Genomic DNA, 22005 nt, shown 5'->3' with positions numbered 1-22005 from the left:
ATTGGTCAAGGTATATTTTAAATAGAGTAGGAGAGGGACAACATGCATGTCAGAGGCCTTTTGATGTATTAAATGCATCAGTGAAATTTTTGCCGTTTTTGTTTCTGGTGTTACTTTTCTCATATAACATTTTAGTTGCTTGTATGAGCTTTCCATCGATACCGATGTCTTTCATTGACTTCCATACTTCTATTATGAGGACGCTATCACCAACTTTTTCTAGGTCGATAAGAACGAAGTGGGTTTTCTCATTTCTCTGTATTCTTTTTTCTAGTGCTATCTTTAAAGTGAAGAAATTGTCTACCGTTGAACATCCCGCACGAATACCAGCTTGTTCTTCAGCTTGCTTTCCTTGAATTTCTTGTTCTATTTCATTTCTTAATACCGTGGAGTATAATCTTCCAATTGTGATGATAACTGCGATTCCCCTATAGTTTTTGAGGTTATTTTTAGGTCCCATCTTATATATGGGAGTAATATGTGATGTTAGCCATTCATCTGGTAATTTTTCTCTTTATTTACATCTTTCGAAAAGTTTTTTAAGCATATCCCATAGTTTGGTTGGCCCATATTTTATTAATTCCGGATTCCGGATTTCATAGTTTTAATAGCTTCTTCCACTTTGCTTTTATCTAGTTCTATTTCGTGATCTCTCTGTGTATCATTAACTTTTTCTTGTATTCTTGTTATGTATTGTGGTCGTTTTTATACTAATAATTCCTTAAAATGTTGTTCCCACTCGGCATCAGATATACTCTTAATTGTGTGCCCACCTTTTTGTGATGTTCTGACATTCTTTATCATCTTCCATGCTTCTGAACTCCTAGTTCCTCCTAATTGTTGATCTATGTATTCACATTTTTTTATCCAGGTGGCGTTTTTTCTTTTAATCACTTCTCTTTTTACTTCTCTATTTAGGTCCCTGCATTGTTGTTGAACATCTGGAATATTCTATTCTTTTAATATTTCTCCGTTTTCGCCAAGAGACTTTTTCTATGTGGAATAAATCTTACGGAACTGTCTTAATACCGTTCCTTTCTTTAAAGTTATTTTCCTCGAATAACTGGTATATAAGAGACCGACTGAAGCCAACAGGGTGGATCAAATCCGTGGTATGGGGCTATTTTCTCGATATGAATGAATATGAATATTTTATTTTAAGCACGACGGCGCACAGCCCTCCCAGTTTTGTTGATGTTTTAGAAAAGTTCTTTCTTACGTTTGGGATTGTATTATTATACTAGGTCATCCATTTCTAAAGGTATTCCGGTAGTAAATGTGTCGAGTCCGTCCTTAGCTTTATCCCTTTAAAGCTTTAAACTTTTACGAGCTAATTCATAGACTTTTTCCAACTTTTCTTTTTTCAAAGTTTCTTCGACGAGGTAGTCTACCAAAATTAAGATCTTCAGAAAACTTTGTTCTCTTCCGGTGATTGTCATCTATGGAAAATCTGGTCGTATCATGGTCGGAACTTCTACAGGCAAACAGGAATAGAGCAATTATATAGTCCATTAAAATGTTACATTTTTGAGGTCGTACCTTGCATTTGTTAGAGGAGTCAATTTTATTTTCTTAATATATAGAGGGGATCAGTAGAAGCTTAAGTTCAAGTTTTTGGGGTCGCCACCCTTGTCCCCCGGCCGCCATCTTGGAAAAGGGGTGCAAAGAGGTTTCGCTCTATATCTCGTAAACTACCAACCCTACGGAAAATCTAATAAAACATAAAATGTAGAAAATTAAATTTTCTACAATTTTATTTCTATTACTTTTTATCGTCAAGTGACCAACAAAAAAGATATTAACAAAAATGAGTAAAAAATTTTTAACAATATTCCTTTTGGAGGTTATACCTTGGAAGAATGACGCAACTGTAGATGGGGTTGAAAATAGGAGATTAAATTGAAATAAGGAAATTCGAAACAATGGGGATGAAACTAAAAGCCATCATTGTAAGAAAAAACGCCATACCGATGCTCCGGAAGGTTACTCTTTATTTAATTACTATTTTAAATATTTAAAAAATTTTAGATGAAAAATGACGCAACTGTAAAAAGGGTTGAAATGGGGGGATTAAATTAAGATAATGAAATTCAAACCATTAGGGGTAAAAAGAAGAGACATTATTGTAACAATAAACGCCATACCGATGCTCCTGGACGATTACTTCTCATTTAATCCCTATTTTAAATATTTACAAATCGTTTTTTGCTCTCCTGAGAAATTTGGCTTTTTGCAGTTACGTCATTCTTATTCCGGATCGGCGATATGTAGTTACTATCTGAGCCATGTTAATAAGCATAAGCATTCTTACAGTTTTAGTAAGCACTAAATTTCATTATCTTAATATATTATCTTTAACCTTTAACTACCCGCGCATCAAGTTATACCATAACTACACGCGTGGCGTACTTTATACGCCACAAGAAAATACACTTAAAAACAGCGGATCTGTTTTTTTTTTGAAAAAATACACTTAGTTGTTTGTTATAAACCTTATTCGGCATCAGTGAATACTTGAAGTTCCTTCTCAGTAAGCCAATTGGGATTTATAACTGTAATCATGGAATAACTGGATTCCATGTTAAATAAAATTTATAATAAAAAATTTTTTGAAATGTGATTTTTTACAGGAGAAAAAGTATTGTTTATAAAGAAAAATATATTTTGTGCCATAATGACTAAAAAACAATTGACATATGTACTTATATTACTACTTATATTAATATAATCGTGGCGTATATTGTCCACCACCGGAAACAACAAATATTAAACTGTAAATTACGACCTTCCCAGAACGCCGATTATAACGAAACCAAAACCAAATTGTTAAGCACATTCCAGTGATAGGTTAGAGAGATAAACAAGGTCAAAAATTAAATTTTTAAATACATTTGCAGTAGAATTCTTATATCTGGCGTACAAAATACGCCAGCGCGTGTAGTTAAAAGTTAAAAACCTTTATTTTTGACTTTAAATATGCAACTTATTAACGTTTGTAAATTGTCCTGATTTTATGCAAAAACTATGGTATCAACTGCGTACCTAATATTATTCAGCCATTCACCGATTATTAGTATTTCTTTGTTGCACAGTTTCAAAAATTTCGTACAAGCACGCTCAGAATATTGTTAATAATAATATAATAACTTTGTATAAATTGGTCACATCCTGTGTAGCCCGGCGTATCTACCAACACTGTGCTCTGAACAATATCATAGAGCCTCAACAGAAAGGATGCGCTAAGGGTTCCATGGGTTGCAAAGAACAACTGCTCATCGACTCAGTCATTTCTAACCAGGCATATTCCAAAAAGAGGAATCTTTTTACTGCCTTCGTTGATTACAAGAAGGCCTTTGATTCAGTGCCGCATGAATGGCTTATAGATATATTGAGAATATATAAAGTCGATGATAATATAGTGACCTTTTTAGAGCATATAATGACGGAGTGAAAGACTAGAATTCACCTTCAAATACCTGGTGAAAATAACATCGAAACTGAAAATATCGCAATCAGCCGAGGCCTGTTTCAAGGAGATTCGTTGAGTCCACTGTGGTTCTGTCTAGCTATGAACCCACTATCTCAGCTATTGAACTCCACAGACGCAGGTTTTAGCATCAAAAATAACAACAATGTGGTGGCGAAGCTTAATCATTTATTGTATATGGATGATATGAAATTAATAGCTTCCACTCGAAACCAATTCGATAAGATGCTAAAAATTGTAGAAACTTTTTCTAATGATATTAGCATGCACTTCGGACTAGACAAGTGCCGTATTTTAAATATGGTCAGAGGAAAAGTACAGCCCGGAGGATTCGATATGCAAAATGGCCAGAACATCGTGGCCATGAGTGAAAATGATATGTATAAATATCTTGGAGTAAAGCAAGCGCGGAGAATTGACCATAAACAAATGAAAATAGAGATAACTACTGAGTTTATACGAAGGGTAAAACAGCTGCTTCGCTCACACCTTAATAGTAGAAATTTGTTTAAGGCACTGAACACCTACGCATGCTCCGCACTTAGCTATTCAGTTGGCATTGTTAAGTGGACAAAAACGGACATAGAAAATCTTCAGCGAAAAGTAAGGACGCACCTCACAAAGGCACAAAAACACCATCCAAAAAGTGCAGTAGAAAGAACGACATTACCACGGAATTTAGGAGGAAGAGGACTTATGGATATAGGTGAGCAATTAGACAAACAAATTGCTAATTTAAGATCTTATTTTCAGATGCAGGCTGAAACATCTACTCTACATCGCGCTATCTGCGCAGTAGATGACACAACACCGATAAAACTGAGGGAAGCAGAACTGCTCATAAACCACCTTACTAAGGACGAAAAAGTGCGCGCCTGGATGGGTAAACCTCTGCACGGTCGATATCCCAATGAGGTCAGCCAAGATTATGTCGACAATATAGCGTCGAACTACTGGTTGACATCAGGGAAGATGTTTCCTGAAACGGAGGGTTCATTACTGGCCATTCAGGATCAGTTTATACCAACCAGAAATTACCTGAAATATATCATCAAAGACCCTCATGTTCAAAACGACAGATGCCGATATGGATGTCAAGCCCAAGAAACCATCCAACATCTTACAGGGGGCTGCCAGGTATTTCCTGAAACTGAGTACAAGGAACGACATGACGCAGTGGGAAAAATCCTTCATCAGGAGACAGCTATCAAGCTGGGACTTCTCCAAACCGACCATCTCCCATATTATCAATACGTCCCTGAGAGTATGCTTAAGCATGGCAACTACAAGCTATACTGGGACCGCACTGTGCTCACAGAACAAACAGTGGTGCAGAATAGACCAGATCTCGAATTAGTCAATAAATTAACGAGACAAACAACCCTCATTGATGTGGCGATTCCTAACAACAATAATCTACGTACTAAATTTACTGAAAAGATCGCCAAGTACAGAGATCTGGAAATTCAAATACGGAGACAATGGAGAATGCAAAGTACCCAGACGGTACCGATTATTATGTCTACTACTGGAGTCATTCCGAAGACCCTCCTCGAAAGCATAAAAAAGCTGGGTCTTAATGAACATCTTTATAAGACCATGCAGAAAGCAGTACTACTCGCAACGGCTAGATTTGTACGAAAATTTTTGGGAGATACCAAGTCACCTAGGGCTCGATAACACGGAAAGAGTCCAACCAGAGCTCAATCCTTTTGATACCGTAGGTATCTGGGATGAGTCAATTTTCCCCATAGAGGGAGTGAGAGCCGTATGGCTAAATCTGGATATAATAATAATATAATAATAATGGAGTTTATTTGTAGCAAATAAATTGTACATGACAAAATAAACTCACTTCCTCACTGAAGTTGGGCGTACAACTTGTTAAAATAGTTAAATAGGAGATAATAAAATTGTCGTTGACTGGTAAACCCGTTGAAAATGTCTCGTTGGAAAATGTTTCGTAGCAGTGTGCACGGGATAATCGAAATCACCACACGAATAGGAGAGGTTAACATCTGGTTTAGTATTGCTGTTACCATTACCATTTATACTCCTGAGAAGTGATGCATAGTGTGAGTTGTTTTCAAACTACTAGCCCAGTAATATAAAATAAAATCAAAATGTAATTCCGTACAAGTTGCAACAAATTTTATACCAAAATTTAGTTGAAAACAAAAGACATTTTAAATAAAGTATATGATTCGTATGAGGAGATGAGGAGTTTATGTTTATAATAAACATGGCAATAATGAAAAGTCACATTCTAATGTTTTGGCAGTTCTCTTACGTCAAAAATTTTGACCTATAGTGCAGTCACTGAAGGTGGATATGAGCTATTACCTCCGATTTCGTTGAACCTCCATAGATTTGCATGAAAATTGGTGACTGCTTAAAGGATATCTCAAGTAACAAAGGTGACATGGTGCAAACTTGCGCTTTTACCCTGGGGGTGGACGCCACCCCTTCTCGGGGGTGAAAATTATTTTATTGAAAATAACCCCATAATTCGATAGAGGGACAAATTCTAAGAAAAATTTGTTGTATAAAGTTATAAAAATATATCAAAACTTTTTGAGTTATTGAAGATCAAAGATTTTAATTTTTCTTGAGAAAAATGCATGTTTTTAACCGATTTTTCATAAATAACTCAAAAAATTATGTCTTTACAAAAAAGTTATTAATACCAAATTGAATCTAATAAAAAAATAAATAAACTCCTTACTAGAAAAACCTTTTAATGTTAACTAAAAGTAAGTTATCGGTAATTGAATATATATATTTTTTTCGGCGATTAAAACATCTAAGTATTCAAGCTGACATAACGGGAAAAGGATGCATTTTATAACATAAAATTATTAAAAGTTTGTCAAAGTACTTAAAAATATCTATCAAACGAGCCCCCAAACATGTTGATAGCATTAAAATTTATGCACCAAAATGTTTTCAAATTTTATTTTTTAAAAATGTGTCCAAAAAATGTTATTGTCTTTTTTTAATAACTCCATCTATTTTTAAGCTATCAGGTCTATCTAAAATCCGTTTGAAAGTTAATTCCAAGGGCTATTTAACCACGTTGAATTTGATCTTTTAGACCACTTATTTTTTTAAAAATAAAAGGTTAAATGGCCCCGGTTGCATGGTTTTCACAGCAAAATTTAAGATTTAAACGTTTCTATCTCGGTTATTTTTTACCTTATGGATATAGTAAAAGAGGTAAAATATTTGACAGAGATAAATCTAAAATTTTAATATATATAATTTTTTACGTATATTGAGCATTTTTGGGGTTATTATCAACAGAATATGAAAATTAAAATAGTTTTAAAAATTATGATTTTTTTAAATTATATCTTTTTTTTAAATATGCATTCTAAACTGGTAAAAATTATTGAAATCATTACTTATGCTAATATAAAGAAGTTCTTGTAAGGATTACTATAAATTTTAAGTTTTGTGGAAATGGTGTATGTTTTATTTTTCACTTTTTCCTAAAAAATTCAAAAGGGTTCTTTTATTTTCATCATAACTTGCTTAATTTTGACGCCATTAACTTGTTCTGAAGCTCATTTAATAGCTATTCTGAAGCTCGTTGACAAATTATTAGCAGATGAATAGCATTGAATACTTAGATTTGGGTACTCGTCGAAAAAAATACACATTCAATTGCCAATAACTCACTCTGAACTAACTTTAGTTTAGTTCCTTAATTGAGGAATGTATTCAGTTTTTTATTATCATCAATTTCAGTAAGAATAACTATTTTGTAAAGGCTTATAGTTTTTGAGTTATACGTGAAAAACCGATTTAAAATATGCATTTTTTTACTAAAAAATTAAATCTTTAGTCTTTAATAACTCAAATATTGTTGATTTATATTAATAACTTGATATAACAAATTTTGCTTATAATTTGTCCCTCTATCGACTTATGGTATTATTTTTAACAAAATAATTTTCACCCCCGAGAAGGGGTGGCATCCACCACCAGGGTAAAAGCGCAAGTTGGCATCATGTCACCGTTGTTCCTTGAGGTATACTTTAATTACTCACCAATTTTCATGAAAATCGATGGAGGTTCAACGAAATCGGAGGTGAAAACCTTCAGTGACTCCACTACTACGTAATATCGCTTTTGTAGTAAAAATACTATATTACTCACGGGTAAAGTAATGGGTGTAACTATCTATTCGAAAATAGGGAATAATGAGCATGTTATTAATCGGTCGTAGAAAAATATACTATGTACATAACAATTACTTCTTAAACCTTATTATGTACTGGTGGTCTAATCTAGGAGTACGTACATTTTAGAGCACCTTTGGAAAAAAAATCGAGACGACAATGGTTGCGCTAAAACTTTCAAATTTCGCATAAATGTCCAATATTTTAATATCTAAGGCGACAAAAGAACAATGGGGGAACTAAAACATTAGTGGATGAGTGTGACGGGGGAAAGCCGGTCGTAGCTTTTGAAGTGTCTCATTTTACTTTCTTTAATCCGTTCTGACGATTTAATTTTCGGGAAAAAAATTGTCATAATAAAAATTATGTTATGCAAAACGCTTATTTAAATAAAAACAATAAAAATATTGTCATTATATTTTATACAAACCTCTAAACTGTTTACTTTAGAGTACTAGTTGTAGTTATTAGTTGAGTCTTTCCTCTACCATTTTATGGTATCAAAAATTTACAAAATGTTTGTAATGCTCTTGTGGTGACTTTTTCCTATATATTTTACGGATATTCTTCTTCTTGATGTGATCTATTGCCTCCGTGATTACTGTTGGCGATAACCTTATCTGCTTAAAGCTGCACAAATGTTGTGTTGAAGCAGGTTCCCAGGTTCTTTAACCATGATGTTCTTCTTCTTCCTAACCTAGCTTTCCAAATATATTTTTGCATAATACGTCCAAAGTATTCAAACTTTCGAGATTTGATCGTGGCCAGTACCACTCCGTTCTTCTTAATTATTCTGAGGAACTCTTCATTTTTGACCCAGTCAATCAACGTGATTTTAACAAATCTTCGATATAGACATATCTCAAATTCTTCTAATTTTCTGCACATATCTTCGTTCAAGGTCCACGAGTCAACAATTATTACTATTACTTTTATACCAATAGAGAGGTTTTGTCTCTTGATAAAGGCTACCATATGGTTGAAGGTTGATAGGGTTTTTCCGATGCGCGCTTTTTTGCCTATTCTTCATTTTTTATGGTGCTGAGGTAGTTGTAGAGCGTCACTCTTTCTGCAGGAGTTTCGCTGATGTAGAGTTGACCTGTTATCTTTTTCTTGCTAATAATCATAAACTTTGTCTTCTTTACGTTTATATTGTTTCATATTTTTGATTGTAATTCGTGATTTGTTCATAAGGATTTATAAATCTTCTAGTTTGTCCGCAAATACTATGGCATCATCCACATATCTAATGCTATTTAGCCGGTGCCCGTTTAGTAGAATACTTTTTTTAGTTTCATGCAAAGCTTCCATAAATATCCTTTCACAATGTAGATCGAAAATTAGAGGGGACAAAATATAGCATTGCATCAAACCGCACTCTGATTCTAGTAAAAGTTTTTAATTATTTTCAGATCTTGGTTGGTTATTCCTGCTTCTTTTAGGATTTGAATTTCTTGGCGTGCTGTGCTCGATCAAACGCTTTGTCGTAATCAACCAGACGTGCATATATTATGTCGCAATTGATGTCTCTGCATTTCTGGAATAAGATTTGTATTGAGAACAAACCTCTCTCGTACCGACAGCTAGGGATGGCGGTTTTTGACAAAACACCGGTTTTTTTTAACCAATAGGTTATAATGTTACATTATTTACAATGCACTTTAGTTTGCGATACTCCACTCGACGATATCAATATGATCAAAATTAGTACTATCGAAAGAACATCAATATCAATATAATAGGTCTGGATCCCGCGTACTAAAAAAAATTAATTAATAGCAAATTGAAAATTTGTTAAGAGCTTAAGGGTGTCGAGTCGGACAAACTTTGATATGAAAACTTGAACAGGGGAAGTTTTAATTGTGGAACCAGTTAAAAATTTGGAACGTCAGACTACAAAAACGTCAGATATATTTTGTCCGACAGAACTTCCAATTGATTTGTTACCCTTTCATTAAACTCTCCTGCAAAAATCAGAATACTATTACTGACTAACATGATTCCTGACACTTGACATGTTCTTCGTATTCCACTCATTAAAATGCCCAGTTGGTGATAAACACCAATCTGATTTTGGCATGAGAGTTTAATGAAAGGGCAACAAATCAACTGGAAATTCTGTCCGACAAAATACATGACTTTTTTCACGAGGTTTTCCCTCGTGATTTACTATGGAACCTCTAACGCGAGAATTTACTGTCATCGTTGCATTTGTTTGTCTTTTTAAAGACAGATCACATGCTATGATTTTTGTGTGACGGATATTCTTGAGTTGGGATTGATTTCATATAATCGAATGAACTTTAAAGTCTTCTACTTTAAAATGTATAATATACGTCTGAATTGCCAATATAAATGAGTCAGATTAAATAAATTATTAGAAGAATTTTTTTACTTAGCAACAACATTTTTGTTTATTTTAATAATATTTTGTATTTTTACAACGAAACCCGATTTGGGCTTCGAAACGTTAATAAAATTATTTTTTCAATTTAATTGTGACTTATCTCCCACTAAATAGTTAATCATAAAAATGCCACAAGGAAATAGCTTCAAAACGACAAAATACATCTGACGTTTTCGTAGTCTGACGTTCTAAATCTTTAACCTGTTCCACCATTAAAACTTCCACTGTTCCAGTGTTCCCATATATCAAGGTTTGTCCGACTAAACACCGTTAAGCTATTAACAAATTTTCAGCTTGCTATTAATCAACTTTTTTTCTTATGCCGGATCCAAACCTATAAATAACACACCATTTTTAATAAACCCATTTTATTCGATGAATTATTATCTTTATTTAGTATTTTATTATTATTATATATTTATTGATTATCATTAAATATAATATAGCGTAAGATTAATATATACATATTACAATAATATACAATTTAACTCAACCATTTCAACTTATAAAAAATTTACCAAATTCTTTTAAATGTGATTTAAAAAAAAATAATAGCAACATAAATATTTTACTAAAAAATAAATTGGATAATGCAATTTATCTTTTATTTTTATTACCATCAAAAAAAATTTATCATGTATTTCTTTTAACACGTTTGTATATTTGTATCATGGGTACATTTTAACTTATTTAATATTTCCTGTATAGGTGTATCGTTTTAAGAACGTAGGAAAATCCTTGGAGATTCGTATTCGTAATCAGTAATTCGATATTCATAGTCTGAGCATTATTTTTGGTAATCAGAAAAAGTCATTCTCCCACTTTCAATGTCAAGAGTCAAGTGTGAAAAATAGATGATGTTTGCGTCTACTTCAAATAGGTCACTTTTTATGTAAATACATAATATGTAAATATTATGATTACAAATACCTTTTTAACGAAATATTATAATAAAACTTTTCTGGCTAATGTGAGTTTGCACTTTCAGTTTGCTTCTGTATTTACAAAATAAAATTTGAATTATGGTTTCATTTGGAATAATTACTTGAGAATAATAATTATGATTGGGATCCAAATTAATACCTAACCTAATCCTAATCACCGTAAAAACCTAATAACCGGTTTTTACTTTAAAAAGAAAAAGCCGGTTATAACCGGGACAAAAAACAACCGGTAAAACCGGTTATGGCGAAGTAAAAAAAACGGTTTTCGGTTAAAACCGGTAGGTTTTCCCATCCCTACCGCCAGCATTTATGAACCGAACAGTTTGGGAAAAATTTGACTTTTACATGGCTTGTAAATTCTCTTATGTATTATCTTTAGGAACAATTTTAGGAGATGACTCATCAGGCTTATCGAACGGTATTCGTCGCTTTTATGTCTCCTGTTTTTTTTTGAAGTACAATAAACTGAGACTGTAGTCATTCTGTGGATATTTCTCCAGAGCTGTATATGTTATTGAGTATCTTTGTTATTATCGCTATATGGAGTACTTCTGCTTGTATATTATCGGGACCATATCGGGATTATTCTGCTACTTTGCCATACTTTAACTGTGCTATTGTAGCATAAACTTCCTGTTGTAATATTCTTGGTCCATCATTTACCTTTTCTTCTAGCTCAAAGATGTTACCTCTTTGGTCTTCAATTAGTTGCTCTAGGTAATATTTTAACGTTTTTATTTTACTCTGTTTATCCAAGATGATGTTAGTTATGTCCGTATTAGTTAACTTGTGGGTTTTTTAACCTTTCTTTGTGCATTATGACTATCGTTCTTTGACTGTAGAGTATCAATTTCTTAGCATCTCTCCATGGTTTCTTTTTCTTTCGCTTCGTCAAAAGATTTTCCGTCGGGTCATTTTTGACATTTATTAGAAAAATGACATTAGTTTTAGGATCTCATTTATCATCTATGATTTTTTATTGGTTGATTTATCTACCTTTAAGTGTTTACTTTACATTTATGGTTAACGCTTATATTTTTACACATTACAGCTGACTCTTGTACGGATACAAAAGACACAAGTCACCACGAAAAATTTGAAATGCGGTAAAAAAGATACAAACATAAACACGGAATGGTCCGGAAAGATTTGCGTACAAATGTGTCATCTGCTCTGATTGCCATAAACGAAAACATTTTAATAATACTTATATCATTTCCTGTTCTGATAAAAATTTTACTTTCCTGGACTATTTAAATGTCTTTACGGAATACACGGAATATGAGTATTCTAAATAATATATAGTTGGATGCCAAAACTAGAGCTAAACTTCCCTTTACAACCCTATCATTTTGTTTTGTATACGAGTAGGATAACATTCTATAACTATGATATTCATTATTGAACAGAAACATTTCCACATACGTTATTGACTTTATCTCAAGCCTGCTTTTAGCATGTGTTGTCGACTGCGTATTCGCATATAGCTAGTGCTAAAATTGTTTAATTTATTCATGTTTAAATAGAGTTTGCTGTAGCTTAACTAATCTACTCCGCTAGGTGTTCAATAAACAGATTATTTCTATTTGAAAATGACATGGAATTCAATTACTAATTTTTTAGATTACTGTACGGACAAGTATTTCCATATTAAATAACATGTATAATATTATATAGGATGATCTATGCTTAACAATATGAAAGTTACCAGAAATTTAATTTTTATATTTAAATTTTTTGTGCAAATGAAAATATTATCTACAAATTTATGTCGCACATTTGAGGTAACAGTGACGCAAGTGCAAATTTTTCACAAATTGAGCTATCGACACTGCGATATTCATTCTTCTTCTTCTTCTTCTTCTTCCTTCTTGTAAGTAGGCTTTAAAGCCTGTTTCTTCTTCAATATTAGCCTCCCAAATTGTTTAATTTATCGCACCATCTTTTTCTTGGTCTGTCAATACTTCTTCGTCCATTTGGTGACTTATCTCGTGCTATTCGTACTATCCTATCCTCTGCCATTCTACTAATGTGTTCGTTCCACTCCTGTTTCCGTTTTGTCACCCATCTATTTATGTCTTCTACATTGCATGATCTTCTTATGTTTACGCTTCTCTTTCTATCCAACAGACTTTTCCCTGATATTCGTGTTAGTATTTTCGTATCTGTTGTTTCTAATAGTCGTTTCGTTTTAGATGTGTCGGGTCTTGTCTCCGCCGTGTATGTCAATATAGGTCTAATTACGGCTTTATAAATTCTTGCTTTTGTGTCTTGTTTTAGGTGTTTGTTCTTGCAGATTGTATCATTAAGAGATCCCTCCGCTTTACTTGCTTTTAAGCTTTGTTATCGTACTTCTTCTTCAACATCTGCGTAACTGGTTTTATATATTCCCAAATATCTAAACCTTGCTTTCTGCTTTATTATTTTCCCATAAATTTCGATTTTACATCGTAGTGGGTATTTAGATGTTGTCATACATTTGTTTCTTTCTGCTGATATTATCATATTGTATTTCTTGGCTGTTGTATTGAAGATGTGTGTTAATCTTTGTAGATCGTTTTCTGTCTCGGCGATTAATGTGGCGTCGTCTTCATAAAATATTATATGGATTTTTTTTGTTCTCCATTTTGTTACCATGGCCTTAACCTACTGCTTCTATTATTTCGTCCATTATTATATTAAAGATAAGTGGGCTTAACGAGTCACCATGTCTGAATCCGCTTTGTACTGGTATAAACTGCGTTAGTTTTCCATTTATCTTTGCCTGTGTTCGATTATGAAATTAGATGTTTTCGATGGTTTGTAAATACTGCCGTGCTAGGCCCAAAGGCGGTAACTAACATTTGACAAAATGGTGGCAAAGTCGATTTCAAAATTGAGTGTTAAAATTTTGGCCCGTTAGGGATTTATGACTAGCTAATAGTTTTTATGCATGGATATAATATGCCCCAGTTTATTAAGGGAACCATTGATTATATTTTAAAACAAAATTTTATATAAAAAGAGGTAGATACCGCTAAAACATTTTATCAAAACTTACTATAAAACTAAGCCTATTAGCGGTATGTGGTTTACAGTTGTGATTGATATGAAATAAAAAGCTTTTCTGTGTATTACAGTTTATTAAATTGAAAGAATTAAAGTAGTATTAAATGTTATTATTTTGTTGAGCCACAATATGACAACAACAAATTGACAATATTTAGTTGTAGTTATATCTGTTTTCTTTCAAGAGTCAATAAATACATATTGGTTCATTAATATTAATGTTCAAGTTGTGGTTCAATATAGACAATTTAATAGATAAGCAAACAACATACCTTGTGTCTGGTACATATACAAAACCTATTTAGTATTACAATGGTTTCACCTCATAATTAACATTTTTTATAAATTCTTTTATAGTGCGTCTAATAATTTGGGCAGAACTGTACTCCGAAAAATACTACGAAAATACAGAATCCGTTCAGATTTTTATAGATGTTTAAACATCTGGTGATGTTAAGCGTTTTAAAGAATTCTTCAACTCAACTGTGAATGTGATTGTAAACCATACTTTTGACTTTCTCAGCTATTTTTATTTTGTTTCTTAGCGACAAAGGTTTGCTATTTTACGACAGGCCTGAGTTATTATAGAGGTTTAATATTTTTATGATGGCCGACACCTACCCTAATATTATTATGCATTGTTATATTATTGGGTATTTCACAATATTATATTCGGGAAAATACCATTACTTACACAGTAATTAGGGCAAATTTTAACATTTTATTAGTTGTATTGTACAAACTAGTTATATTATATGTTATGATTAAAATATGATGACATTGTCTTTTAGACCGAAAAATATCTAATTATGGGATATACAGTAGGAAAAATGAAAGAATACCCATGAACGAACATATAAAACACGCTGTATTTTCCTGTCACCGTGTCACACAAAGAATTGGCGAGCGCAAGTACATGTAATAATTATTATTACATGTACTTGCGCTGGGCAATTTTCTTTGTGACACGGTGACAGGAAAATACAGCGTGTTTTATATGTTCGTTCATGGGTATTCTTTCATTTTTCCGACTGTATAAGATTTTTAAAATATGCAAACAATGTTTGGATCATTATCCAGGTACCTGACGCATTCTTAGAAAATTTATAAAGGAATAAAACCAGTATTTTTGTATAAAACTTAGGTAAAGGATTCTCATAAAATTAAGTAGAGATCTAGATTAAGATTTTCTAAAAAAACAAAATACCTATTTTAAGTCTCTTTTTCTAAAAATGTTTGTGGACAACGTGTGGATATATTATTAAGTTTTTAAAACCCAAATAAAAAAAGACATATTTTTTAAATATGAAAATCTCTTACCGCCTAATTCAAGATATAAATCATCCACTTGGCGCAGATTCATATTGTTTAGGACAACATAATTTGGTTAATTCTGGAAATACTATAAACAAAAATGAAAGTACATTTCAATAGATATATTAATCTCGAAAATTGCTTACCATCCTCGCTAATTATTTCTTTTACTAACACAACTCTTTTAACTAACACAATAATTTAACCTTGTAAAGTTAGGCCGAATTTACTTTGTAATACAAAGGCGATTTGGCGGTTTCTAAATGTAGGCGTAGCATTCTTGAAAGTAGATTAGCGGTAAGTGCAATATGCTAAGGTATATGGACGGCAACTGTAGCAGATTCTGTCAAAACGCCATAGTATTTAACATTTGCCGCCAAATGGCTTAGTATTTTAACTGAAAAGTGTAGATACCGCTAACAAAATTGAAATTTTATTTAAAATGTAATGCTTCTACAACTCCAAAGACTTTATAAATATACACTATATACCCTATTCTACCTAAAAATACAAAAATCTCATTTTCGATAAAAAATCAGTTCCCGCCTTTGGGCTTAGCACGGCAGAATATTGATTGGTATGTTTCTTCTGTACAGTAAATATAAGATATCTTCGACTTGGATGCGATCGAAAGCTTTTGTCAGGTCTATAAAACGTAGATATGCTGGTTTATTGTACTCAATGGCCTTTTCTGTGATTTGTCTCAGTACAAATACGGCTTCTACGCAGGATCTTCCGGATCTGAGTCCTTCTTGTACATCTGATAAAGTTGTTAGTTTATGGATTTTGTTGGTTAGGGCTTTTGTGGTTAGCTTAAGTGCGGTGTTCATTAGATTTATACCTCTATTATTGTTGGGGTCTTCTTTGTGTCCTTTCTTGAACATTGGTATCCTAATAATTGAAGATTGGTATTGGTATCCTAATATTCGTGTTTGTCTGGGGAAACAAAGTCAGAATTGTAACTCTTCTTTATTTTTCGATCTTCGGTCGAATCATTCGATAGGATGACGTATACGTCGTTGTTGAATTTCCGTTTTTAACTACTCTCTTGGAGAAAGAAATTCAGATTTTCAGTTGTACGTGATACATTAGTATGCAATGAAAAAATTATTAAATTTTTGGAGAAACAATGACATATTTGCTAATTTGCTCCCCTTTCTGGCGGCTTTAAGGGGGATGTTTAAAAAAAAATTTAAATCATTTTATGTTATACCCTAACAACACACAACATTCCAGGAATGTACTACCAAAGTTCTATCAATATTTGAATGTCCTGGACATTTAGGGAACATTCGGTGAACATCTGATTAAATTATTCGTGGAATGTTACCATAAGACATTCTGTGAACATACTACCAATGTTCCTATATGTTCATTTTCAAATTCACGGCGCATGTATTTGTGCATGGTGCTTAGAGAGGGCATCACGTGACTAAAAACGACCAATGACCTCACTTCAGACTTCGGTGCTTCGGCCATCTTGACATGCATCTTGGCCTTGGCCACATGGCCACCTTGCCGTGCGTGATCGTTGTTTGTTTTTATTTGTGCTTTTTAAGAATATTTTTTAATTCGGATACTTTTATAATAACTTTAATAGTATTATTAATATAGTGCATAAAATCAGTTGGAGTAGCAGAAGCAATGTAGATAAAAAATCTGCAGGAATAATGTTTCAAAGGTTAGTATATGCAAATATGTAAACAAAGGCATGCCCCTATTTCAGAAAATATCCATTTATTATTTTAATAATTGCGAATAAGCCACAAACTTGCTTATTCCTAACTAAAATAGTAAATAAATAGAGATAATAACAAACGGATTATTTGTAAAATTAAAATTTTTTTGCGTTTTTGCTAATGTATGCGTTTATAAACAGGATGGTAGACCACACACTATAATAGTACCAACTAATGAATACACAGTATGAATAGTACAGTCGGTTCGCTAAACTTAGTCTCAGACACAACTGGCTAGTGATTTTAGTAAATAATTTTGACAATTTGGTAAAATTGGCAAAAAAATAACTAAATAGTTAGTAATTTTGGCAAAAATGGCCAAAAACAAAAAAATTACCTACTAAAATCACTAGCCAGTTGTGGCTAGGGAAACGACTATACTAATAAACAATTTCTAAGCTGCTTTTTATAATATTTTGTGAGTTCATTAATCATATTTTTTATTTAAAACTAAAATTTGTTAATAATGCTCAGTAATGCATATATTTTGTATTTTTAGCTTTCCAGAAGATCCTGCGAAGAAGGCATGAAGTATTGATCAGATTTGTTAATAGAGCAGTATGTTCAAAACATTTTTTAGAAAAAGATATTGACAGAACTTCACTTTCAACCGTTTGAGAGACTGTGCTGTTCCAATAGCTTATATCACACAGGTAATATGCTTAACCCAATTAATAATATACAGTTGGAAAAATTAAAGAATAGGGCTTTTCATTTACAGTCATTTGTTTCGAGCTACTGTCATATGTCGTATAATCCGTGTTATATTAATATTATACACAGATTATACAGGGTGTCCCGAAAAGAATGGTCATAAATTATACCACGCATTCTGGGGTCAAAAATAGTTCGATTGAACCTAACTTACCTTAGTACAAATGTGCTCACAAAAAAAGTTACAGCCCTTTGAAGTTACAAAATGAAAATCGATTTTTTTCAATATATCGAAAACTATTAGAGATTTTTTATTGAAAATGGACATGTATAATTCTTATGTCAGGAACATCTTAAAACAAAATTATAGTGAAATTTGTCCACCCCATAAAAAATTTATGGGGATTTTGTTCCCTTAAACCCCCCCAAACTTTTGTGTACGTTCCAATTAATTAATTATTGTGGTACCATTATTTAAACACAACGTTTTTAAAACTTTTTTGCCTCTTATTATTTTTTCGATAAGCCAGTTTTTATTGAGATGCGGCTTCTTTTTCAATATATTTACGTAAAAATTTTATGGGGGTTTTGTTCCTTTAAACCCCCCTAATGTTTGTGTACGTTCCAATTAAACTATTATTGTGGTACCATTAGTTAAACACAGTGTTTTTAAAACTTTTGTCTCTTAGTCTTTTGTTCATAAGTCACCTTTTATCGAGATGTAGCTTCTTTTTCAAAATATACCTAAAAATGTAAATTATAAATAAATTTTCAGATTATTAACAGGTCTCTATAACCGTACTTAACCATATACAAATATGTGGTGGATTCGACAAATATTCAAAATATCTCGATAAACACTGGCTTATCGAAAAAGTACTAAGAGGCAAAAAAGTTTTAAAAATAATGTGTTTAACTAATAGTGCCACAATAATAATTTAATTGGAACGTACACAAAAGTTTGGGGGGGTTTAAGGGAACAAAACCCCCATAAAATTTGTATGGGGTGCACAAATTTTACTTAATTTTTTTTTTTAAGATATTGCTGTCGTAAAAATGCCACATGTCAATTTTCAATAAAAAATCTCTGAGAGTTTTCGATATATGAAAAAAAATCGATTTTCATTTTGTAACTTCAAAGGGCTGTAACTTTTTTTATGTGCACTATTGTATATAGTTAAGTGAGGTTCAATCAACTTATTTTTGACCCCAGAATCTGTGGTATAATTTATGACCAATCTTTTCGGGACACCCTGTATAACATATGACAGAAGCTCGAAACAAATGACAATCGATGAAAAGCAATATAGGGCTTTGTTCATTGTCATTTGTTTCGAGCTTCTGTCATGTGTCACATATATTAATATATCTACGTCATACATCTTTGGTTTGTATCATTGATTATATCAATAACATATGACGTAGATATATTAATATTATGTGACACATGACAGAAGCTCGAAACAAATGACTGAATGAAAAACCCTATAACCATGAACGATCACATCAATCACTTATTTTGTATAGGGCTTTTCATTCACAGTCATTTGTTTCGAGCTTCAGTCATGTGTCACACAATATTACTATATCTACGTCATAAGTTATTGGCATATACCAATGATACAAACCAAAGACATATGACGTAGATATATTAATATTATGTGACACATGACAGAAGCTCGAAACAAATGACAGTTGATGAAAAGCCCTATTTGCTGTCTTTTTCTATAAATCACAAACGTTTGTTACCTATAGAAAAAGATCATCATCATCATTGGCTCGACAGCCCTTTCTGGGTCTTGGCCTGTTCCAGGATTCTTCTCCACTCTGATCTGTTTCGTGCTTTTTTTCTCCAGTTTTTTATTTTTAATGTTTTTATATCATTTTCTATTTGTTCTAAAATAGAAAAAGATAGCAAATACAAAATAAGTGATTGATGTGATCGTTCATGGATATAGGGCTTTTCATTCACAGTCATTTGTTTCGAGCTTTTGTCATGTGTCACATAATATTAATATATCTATGACATACGTTATTGGTATATACAATAATAGATACAAACCAAAGACATATGACGTAGATATATTAATATTATGTGACACATGACAGAAGCTCGAAACAAATGACAATTGATGAAAAGCCCTATTCTTTCATTTTTCCAACTGTAGATACCGTTGTTCTTCATTATCTACATCAGAGATCTAAGTTGACATTGTTGCCCAATTACAAAAAATTTTTGAATTCATTTTAAGTCCAATATATCACATAATTATTGCGAAGTAGATTATACAAGAAAACAGATTAATATTGAATGCAAATAAATAAAAACATCAGAAATAGAAAACAAGAATTAAGTTATAATCTTAAGTTAAAGTAAATAATAAAAACAATAAATATAATAAAACAAAATACTTATTAGTTTGTGAAAAAGCTATTTCTTTGTGGCATTTTTGTAATTATGATAACTATTTTAATGGGGAAATAAGCCAGAATTTACTTGAAAAAATAACTTTATTATGGTTTCTACTTCCACATCGGACGTCGTTGTCAAAATACAAAATGTTTTATTATTTTCTTTATTAAATATTATTTATTATTTATTTAAATATTATTTAATTTATTATTTATTTTATTATTATTATTATATGCATATTATTACCTGTAAATATTTCTTCTGATTGTTAATTGTAAAGGATAGAAAAATTACCATTTATTTTATTTTCTTTTAGAATCAGCTGAGAGAAGTGGTCTACAAAAAACCAGGAAGGAAATGGAATATGTGGCTATGAAAGGCAAAAGAAAGGTTTACAAAGCAAATGTGACACATTTTTTTATAGGAATATCAGTAAATTACATTAAAAAAATGTATGAAAAGATTTTTTGCAATAAAAATGTTTATATTTATCAAGGATGCATTATTTGGTATGGCCACATATCGTCAGTGATGTGACAATACCTCCTATCTGTTTTTTCATGAGATTTGTAAGATAGACTAAAAACTTGTTTGGGCCACCTCCTGTTTTCATATATTTTTTGACTTGTTTTGCAGTAAATTTAACTATCTATTTAGTACAAAACAAGCCAGAACTTACGTATGCAAACAGGAGGTGACCTTAAAAAATGTTTTTCGTCTCCTGCAAACCTCATGAAAAAAGATATAGGAGGTATTGTCACAGCACTGACGATATATTTCAGAGAATGTCTAAAAAATATACTGTGAATGTTCAAAGAACGTTCGTAGACATTCATGGAATGTTCCAACAAGACATTTAGTCTAAAAAATATACTGTGAATGTCCAAAGAACATTCATGGAATGTTCCAACATTCATGGAATGTCCCAACAAGACATTCAGTCTAAAAAATATACTGTGAATGTCCAAAGAACATTCATGGAATGTTCCAACAAGACATTCAGTCTAAAACATATACTGTGAATGTCCAAAGAACATTCGTAGACATTCATGGAATGTTCCAACAGAACATTCTAAGAATATTTAAAATGCTGACACAGCACATTCCAGGGACTTTCCAGGGACATTCGTGTGCATTTGGGGACATTCCAGGAATGTTTGGAATGTCCTGTGAGTACATTCTAGGAACATTCATGGAATGTTTTGTGTTATTAGGGTAGTACATATCGTCCTATTAGAGGTAAAACTCACTAACTACACTTTTCAGACAGTTGATAATCGGTTTAAAGGAACAATTTTTTTTTAAATTCACCTGACTCGAATATTGGAATTTTTGTAATGCAACTTTAAAGAATGAATAAAAACAGATATTTGAAGTCATATTTCGTCACAGGCACTATGACACAATCAATATTAGATAAATTTTTGTACTTGATTAGTTTTTCCATGAACACAATTATTGGATATTGGTATCCTATTAGAGGTATAACTTACTAACTACACTGTGTACTTGATGAGATTTTCCTTGAACACAATTATTGGATATTAAGAAGTTAATGAGTTTGTATCCATAAAATTTCGCTGACTTACAACAAACGAACTATCAGAAATAACAGTCTATTAACAATAAGTTTCGTTCTTCGAAAATAAATGCAATATTTTCGGCTTTTATGACAGCCACAAAAGTAGCCTGCTTAATCGCAAAATAGATGAGGTTAGGTACCTACCCTTTATATTATATAAGCTATCACTGTTACAAAGAAATTTAGGCTCATATTTTTTTAATCAATCGCTGAACAGATAATGCACACAAATA

General features: G+C 32.1%; 1 long non-coding RNA gene across 2 annotated transcripts; it reads left to right on the top strand.

Annotated features, from left to right (window-relative positions):
* Positions 1–16598: 16598 nt before the first annotated feature.
* LOC126887717 (uncharacterized) lies at positions 16599–20834 on the top strand. 2 transcript variants are annotated; one of them, XR_007699159.1, is made up of 3 exons: positions 16599–17541; positions 17623–17776; positions 20507–20834. It is a non-coding gene; the product is annotated as an uncharacterized LOC126887717 (long non-coding RNA). The 2 variants fall into 2 exon arrangements; XR_007699158.1 differs by having other exon boundaries at positions 16599–17065; positions 20507–20831.
* The last annotated feature ends 1171 nt before the right edge of the window (positions 20835–22005 follow it).

Source organism: Diabrotica virgifera, chromosome 7 (genome assembly GCF_917563875.1).
Source record: "Diabrotica virgifera virgifera chromosome 7, PGI_DIABVI_V3a".
NCBI classification, from domain to species: Eukaryota; Metazoa; Arthropoda; class Insecta; order Coleoptera; family Chrysomelidae; genus Diabrotica; species Diabrotica virgifera.
This window is presented reverse-complemented; position numbering and strand designations above follow the sequence as displayed.